The sequence below is a fragment of the Penaeus japonicus genome, unplaced genomic scaffold, assembly GCF_977035675.1.
Source record: "Penaeus japonicus unplaced genomic scaffold, GWHDUDI00000001_assembly GWHDUDI00000019, whole genome shotgun sequence".
NCBI classification, from domain to species: Eukaryota; Metazoa; Arthropoda; class Malacostraca; order Decapoda; family Penaeidae; genus Penaeus; species Penaeus japonicus.
In genome coordinates, this window is record NW_028234421.1 from 12,042,532 (window position 1) to 12,049,160 (window position 6,629).

Below are 6,629 nucleotides of genomic sequence, written 5' to 3' on the forward strand. Positions count from 1 at the left end.
GTTATGCACAAATTCTGCCTTTTCCAACACAAAAACATGGGTAAATTCTGTAATAGTTCCCCTGGAACTAATAAAAAGTAAAGTGTGTTCCTTGTAATACTGCTGAACAAAAGAAAAATGTCCTCTAGAGCCAGGTAGGTCGTCTCCAGCAGAGAAGATGGGATCCTCTAGTTCCAGATTGTCGCTAGCCAGCCGAGAAGATGGGATTCTTAGGTACCAGGTTGCCATTCAGCCGAGAAGCCAGGAATCTCTAGTACCAGCAGATCATCAGCCGAAAGGGTCCTCTGATACCAGGTCTATCATCAGCCAGGAAGATAGGGATCCTCTGGTCCTACAGGATCTCAATCTTTCCCCGTGGTGTAAGTATCTGCAATAGAAGGGGGACAGCAGAAAAATGGCAACAAATATCATGAGCAGCGACAAAGGGCATCCATGAACCCAAGCCACTCCAGAGGGCTCGAACATCAAGCAGGGCTCTCTTTCTGTTCAGCAAAACATATCTTGAATCCGACAAGTAGAATGGAGTCCACAGAATTTTGAAGTCCTTGCTATGCTTACTTGTGAATATTAAGTTTATACTCAATTCCTTAATCTGACATTTACGGTGACATTTCAAGTCTAGATTTAATGCATGATACACCTTAGCATTGACACTTACATGAACATTTAGGAATGGATATAATGCTTGATGCACGTAGACGCTGACATTTACTTAAATATTACATGTAAGATATTATACATATCAAATATTATATGTAAACTTATGCACCTCTCCTGTTTAGCTTTTACAGTAATAAAACAACTATAGGCTATGTATATGATACATAGCAATGTTTAAAAAATAGTATACAACACTTATGAAGTTATAAATAACACATTTAAATCTTGAATTCTTGAATTGAGGTCTCCGGCGTAGTCAGTGTCAAGGTCATGGAGCGAATTTAACAAAGGAACCCAGTACAGCGCGTTACAGGCAACCCCTTCTGTCCGCTTGCCAATTAGGCCATCAAAGAGGTCACACTAAGTATTGATATTAATGTTAACCTGTTTTATTACTCATTAATTTTCCCTTCACTTGGTTAAGAGCGATAGGCATAATCCTAACGTCACCCATCACCCATTTTCCCATAAAGTCTGTTTGGGAATATGGTTGAAGGAGGACCCAACTTATTTTTCTTGAGGATGTGAGAGATGGACCTACTTTACATGACTGATTCCTCCACAATTAAAGGTAATCATTTGATGAGGATGCCCTACGAATTTCCCTCGAAAATGGACACATACTTTAATGACATAACCTCTTGCAGAATGCACAGCAAGATGGTTTATTTTTGTGAGTGAACCCTCTGAAGGAGGACGTGGAGGGCTGATAGTCATCTTGACTTTGTGTCGGGTTCATTTGCATGCGTGACAGTTTTTCTATTATTTTCATTTTAGTCCGTTTGTTGTATTCCTTATTAGAATTTTCGACTTTTGTGGAAGGGAGTGCATTTAAATATACCTTACTCTCATTCTCTTCTCCACTATGCTTGATTTTAGTATGAGGATACATCCTCATATACCCTAGACTGCATTTTAAGCCCTCACTATGGTCCTCCATTTGAGCATCAGTCACTTTGTAGGCAAAACCAGCTGGGAAGATATCTATGAAGCGTCGCGCCGCCATATTCTGTTTTTGGATTGATTGCAATTGCCCTTGCTACGAAGACCTGCAGCCTCACATTAAAATCTTCTAAATTCTCTTCCTCGTGGTTTCCAACTCTGTAAAGATAATGACCAATGCAGAGAACAGGAAACGGCTCTTAAACTTAATAAAGTCTCTGGGATGTTGATATTTTCTTGACTGTGCTGCCTCCGCCATGCAGTCTGGCGCGTATTTTAAATTTAACTATCTCGCATTTATTAAATACTGCTCCGTACTTTCGGAATGGATGAGCCGAGCTAATAAAGCAGTTAACTGCCTATATTCGTCAGTCCCATTTCCCGAAATTTTTTTGCCGCGGCTGGCATTAGGAAACTGTTCGACGTTAGTACTCATAATACACTACTTTGTGTAATAGTAAGCCATCCGAGAGATGAATGGGTGTTCGTCTATTCCGCTGTAAACGAAATGGGGGATATCAACAGCCTTGTCTGAATCATCTAACCCTTTCCTTTCCAACGGATCAGTATCATAATTATGAACTTGGGATATATCTCTATTCTACTACTCGGACTCTCGTAGTCTTCGCTCATTCTTGGACTTATTGATTTTTGGTCAATTCTTGGTTTCAGTTCCTTCGAGAAATGTTAGTTACTCTAATCTAGTTTGATTTTAGATTTTTTTTAAAATTTAGTTTAACCTGAATTTCATCAATGATTTATAATCTTTTCTTTATTATATTTGTTGATTCTCGTCATACAGTTTTATCTTCGTCATAAATTATGTTCATTTCTAATTATTACCTGTTTATTTTTTATTTGTTTTCCAATTATCATAAAATAATCTCAACTTGAAATGTTCACTTTCCCTCCCTCTCAACATGCACATAACTTCTCGTTTATGTAAATGCCAATTTTACTTACAAAACATCGTACACATGGCATTTTTTACAACATACAAATGCAATTTGCATTTGTATGTTACAGATTCTATACATAAATTATATCATACTAAGGGACATAAAGTTTCACAATATTTCTCATTTCACTCTGGTCGCTTTTCACAGTATGTAGTCCTTACTGCGTTCATATAAATTTTATGATTTAAGTTAAAACACTGAATCTCTGATTTTTCCCATATAGATTACACTATTTATGTCATAATATCAGAACACCAAGCATTATACATGTGCATATCAGGCGACTTCCTTATATATATCATGCAATCATACCAATATAATATTCAAAACTAATATATCATATGATTTATGACAAAACTTGCATGTTCACCATATGTCAATATATTTAATAAATTCAAGTTTTAATTTTCTTAAGATTAATACCTCATAGGTAATATATGTATATATAAAATATTACAACTCCACCAAGCGGGCAAATTGAAATTAGGCGTAAATTTTCCGTAGAGTTAATTAATCCTGGTACAGGCCGCCACTGTGTGAAAATAGGCATACCTTACATTTTCATTATGATTACTTTATGATTTTATTACTCTAATCATTTAGCATTAAATAACTCAATAATCTAAAGTTTATTTCCAACCACTGGTCTTTAAAAAAAAGCCTCTTACATTTTGGATTTACTGTTATAAAGAAATATGAAAGATCGCTTTTACTTTGATATTTATGTGCTTACTCAACTATCGTACAGACCTTTGATTTCTACACTTGCTACGTTAAAGCTTGGGAGATCTGTCTTTTAGATATTCAAGCTACTCACTGAAGAACATGGGTTAGATGTACCCAATGTGGATTCTGCTGAAAGAATGAGGAATTTTTATCATCACAAGAATGAGGTTTGCCTGTGCGTCCGTTTTAATTAGTCTCTATGGTTTAGCAAATCCTAATTTTCTCTCGCCATTGGCTCTTTTTCACAACATACACGCCCCTTCAACAGAGAAATAGTCTAATGAAATCATCCCTATAGCCAAGACCCGCCTACCACTATTCACAACACTTCGCTGTTCTCTGTCTCGCCGAGGACAACACCTTTTGACCGTCTCAAGTTCACCTGATAACAGGTTCAGGCCGGGAAAACCGGGTTTTCCAGGGGCAGATGTTCTGGCTGGGGGGGGTGTTTACCGCGGGGGGGGTGTAGTGTGTGTGTTGGTGTGTGTGTGTGTGTGGTGTGTGGTGTGTGTGTGGTAGGTGTGTGTGTGCGATGTGTGTGTGTGTGTGTGTGTGTGTGTGTTGTGGTGTGGGTGTGTGTGTGTGTGTGTGTGGTGTGTGTGTGTGAGAGTGTATGTGTCATACTGGGGGTGTGTGTGTGTGTGGGTCGTGGTGTGAGTGTGTGTGTTACGTCGTGTGTGCCAATCCTTCCGTGGTGCAGTGGGTGTGTGTGTGTGTGTTTGGGTTTGTGTGAGTGTGAGGTGTGTGTGTGTGTGTCCTAAGTGTGATGGTGGTGTGTGATGTGTGATGTTGTGTGTGTGTGTCTGTGTGTCAGTGTGATTGACGGCAGTGTGTGTGTGCTGTGTGTGTGTGGGTGTTGTGTGTGTATGTGAGAGGTGTGGTGTGTGAGTGTGTCGGTGTCTCTCTCTCTATCTGTGTTAGAGTGAGTGTGTGGTCTGTGTGTGTGTGTGTGTGTGTGAGCTGAGTGTGTGTGTGGTGTGTGTGTGTTGTGTGTGTGTGTGTGGGATTTGTGTCATGTGTGTGAGTTTTGAGGTGTTTTGTGTGTGTTTGATGAGGGTGTTTGGTAGTGTGTAGTGAGTGTGTGAGATTGTGTGGAGTTTTTTTTTTTTTTTTGGTTAGGACTAGTAATAGAGTTGGTGTGATTTTTATGATTGAGTGTTGTGATGATTTAGAGTGTGATGTGATTGTTATGTTAGATTTAGTGTGAGTTTGTTTGAGTGTTTGTGTGTGTTTTTGTGTGTTAATGAGGTTTTAGTCTGTGGTGTCGGTGGGTTCAGGTGTTTTGTTAGTGATAGAGTGTAGTTAGTGATTATATTGATATATATATAACCTGATATTTTTTATATAGACTTATTCATACACATGTGTTATATTTATATTTATTTTTATATAGTTTTTTATTTATTAGTTACTTATTTTTTGGTATATGTTATATATATATATATTTATATGTATATATTTAGATAGATATATATATATAATTTTTTATTTATATAGTTACACAATTTAGAAGTTGATTGATTAGTTAGATTTGATTGATATAGAGACAGATAGACAGATAGATTAGCCGGTAGTTATTTTGTTTGATATGATATTTTTGTTAGTGTTATTTAGTTTTTTATCATTATTTTAGTGTGACTCACACTATCTCTTTATAAAATATATTTATTTATTTTTATTTATTTATAATATATATTTATATTTATGTTTTTTATTATATATATACATATATATTTATTTAGATATTCCCTATATATTTTTTTATTTTTAGTTAGATATTTATACAGATATTTATAAATGTATTTAAAATATATATAATATATTGTTATATAATTATAGATATATATAAAATATATATATATATTTATATATATAGTTATATTATTTATATTTATTTATGATATACAGATAATATGTATATTTTATATATATATATAGATATTTATTTATTTTTAATAGATTTTTATATAAATATATATATATAGTATATACATATTATAATAACATTTTAGTGTGTATATTAAGTCATATATTTATATAATATATAATATAGTTTTTTTTATATATATATATATATTTATATTATTTTTATATATATATATATATACACGCACGACGCACACACACACACTCACAAACACTACACACCACACACACACACATACACATCACAAAAAATCACACTCACACACACACACAACTTATTATATTTATTATATTTTATAATATATTATATTTATTATTTATTATAGATATAAAAAATATATATATTTAACATATTATATGTTTATATATGTATATATATTGATTAATATATTTATGTATACTATATATATATAATAGTGACTCATATCTATGTATAACACAACACACACACAACACACACACACACACACATATTATATATATATATATATATATATATATTATATATATATATTATATAAATGAATAATTAAATATATATAGTTATATTAGATATATATATAAACAAATATGAATAGATATATATATATATTTATATATAATATATATATATAAATATTATATGTATATATATATAAAACATATACATATATATATTATATATATATATTAATATATAAATATATTAAATATATATATTTGTGTGTGTGTGTGTGCGTGTGTCGTGTGTTGTGTGTGTGTGTGTGTGGTTGTGTATATTGTATGTGTCTGGTATATTGTATATGTATATATGTAGGATATAAGTATATATTTATTATATATATACATATCTATTTTTATAATATTATACATATATTTATAAAATCATCTATATATATTATTTATTTTTTTTAGATATATATTATATCATATACCCAGCATCTAGATATTTATATATACATATTTATTTATTCATTTCAATTCCTACCGCAAACCGCGCAGCCACGCCTCCTCTCCTTTCACCAATCAGATGCCTTCCTCGCTGGGCTGATAAGGGGCTCGCGAGCAGTCCAGGGCCGACGCCGCTCAACTCATTCATACAAAGGGTGGGCATTGCATGTATGAATGACTTTACTAGTGTCGTTTTAACCGTTGCTTTTGGTCACCTATGAGGTTGTCTTATTTGTTGACATCATTTTTCTTTCTCATTTCGATGGTAATTTTGTTCATTTTATTACTTTTACTTATGCTAATCTATAGTATTACATGTGCAGAATATATGTAAGTGTATATATATATATATATATATATATATATATATATATATATTTTTATATATATATATTATATATTATATATATATATATATAGCATTATACATGCATAATTTTTTTATATATGTATATATATACATACATACAATATTTGTATAACTCA